Here is a 1,879-nt window from a genome sequence, read left to right as displayed (position 1 = left end):
CTGCTGAAACACAGATACGTACAGTAAAATGAAGTGATAATTCTCATGTTAGTTGGTTGCAGCCATCCCATGGAAAAACAGGGATACTCCATTAACTGGTGCTTGTAAAGTTCTCGGGAAAGTCAAGAGTCAGCTACATCGGCCGTGAATGCAACCCAGTGATCGTCCAGGCACAGCTGGGGAAACCCCATCCGCTTAACAGGCAGCACAAGGTACCAGGGAAACTCAGTGCGACACAAAATATTTTCCCTGGTGGCACGTGGCAGTTGTGAGATCGTGAAACTGAGCTGTGCACGTGTGTTGGCAAAACAAAGATGTCTGCATTCGAAGACCATAAATCGCTTTAACAGCAGAACCTGCTGCTGGCTGTGGCTGTGTTTGGTCCATGGCCTGGTTCCAAGAAGTTATCCCAGGTTATGAGCTTTTGTTGTAACTGATGCTAGTTCTCCTCACAGCGGTGCCAAGGCGGGGACGGGGAGGATGCCCCAACCTCTGGATGTGTGGAAGGGCTCCCTTCAGCTCAGAGCTAAGGAGCAGAGCGAGGGCACTCTTGCCGCGCAGCAGCGCGGGCTCTGACTGGGATGTTTTGGATTACCTGGGACGCACTGAGAGGATGTCAGGACCGGCCAGAACAAGGTTTGGTGGAAAGAGGACAGCAGCAGCACTCTCAGACTTCCTGCTACTCAGCAACCGCGTGGGCATGTCTCCTCTCATTTGCTGTTGGAACATCCTTGTGTCATTTTCTGAGGAGAATGCTGACTTTATCTTCAATTTCAGGTTACAAATTTGGCAATGTAAAGGAGCACTGAGGCTCAGTGTCATGGGCGGTCCACAGAACAGCACAGAGAATCTTGTCTCTGCTAACAGCTCTGAGGTATCATATATCTCTATTTTCATGGGAATAATCTGACCCTGCATTCATCCTTCATCACTGCATCTACCCAGCTTTTCCCTCAGTTACTATTCCAAAAGATCGTCTCCAGTTTCTTTTATTGCCACCATAAAAACTTATTAGGCTGCAAATTATTTTGCAAACAGAGGATACTTCTGCCTTTTTGATTTTGTTTCAAGTATCTGTAGGGCAGTGCTCACCAGCCAATTTGCTGCCACTTCCTAAGATCGTCTTTCTGCACAGCAGCAGCTTCTTATCCTCGGGCAGCCCATGCAGAGCCCCGTAGGACAAGCGTGTTTCTCGCTGTGACTGCCCTTTGGCCCCGCTGGCCGTGTAGCAACGCTACTGGGTGTCACCTAAGACCAGATTCACGTAACGCGCAGGGCTGGGAAGAGGGTCTGTTCTGGTCTTTATTTGCAGACTCTTACTAACCTTCAACATCTCGCTTCAAAACATGCGGACTCCAACTGTTAAGAGAATACTGTGTCCTCGCCACCCTTACTAGTAACCTACATTCTCTGATGTTTCATTTGGAACCAGAAATAAGCAAAAGAGAGATCTGACAGCGGGAGAGAGCACCTCAGTAAATGAAGCAGTGCCCACGACGTTCTGATCAGCCACGTCGTTAAATGGCGAGCTCTCGGGGAGGAGCAAGAAGCCAGCTCCATCCTTCCAGGCGTCTGGAAAGGTGTCCCTTGAGATGTGCGTGTCAGGTGTGGAAACCTCCGGCGCCCTCATGGAAGGAGGGAGCCTTGGCTGGCACGGCAATGCCAGCGCCCTCGAGTCGCCGCTGTTCTCACAACCATACCAGCAGCTCCGCCACCTCTGTGGGCTCCGGGCAGAGGGAAACGGAAAGGCGGTGCGTTCCCCCTCCGTCCGTGCCAGCATCCCTGCTGGAAGCAAAGCCCCGGCGCGCCGCTCGGGCGCAGCGCGGTCCCTGCGGCGGCGGGCGGGGGCCGCGCTGAGCGGGCGGGCTGGAAGGGCGCC

The sequence above is a fragment of the Charadrius vociferus genome, unplaced genomic scaffold, assembly GCF_000708025.1.
Source record: "Charadrius vociferus isolate BGI_N301 unplaced genomic scaffold, ASM70802v2 scaffold241, whole genome shotgun sequence".
Classification (NCBI taxonomy): Eukaryota; Metazoa; Chordata; class Aves; order Charadriiformes; family Charadriidae; genus Charadrius; species Charadrius vociferus.
The sequence above is the reverse complement of the archived record's forward strand: the minus strand, read 5'-3'. Positions refer to the sequence as shown.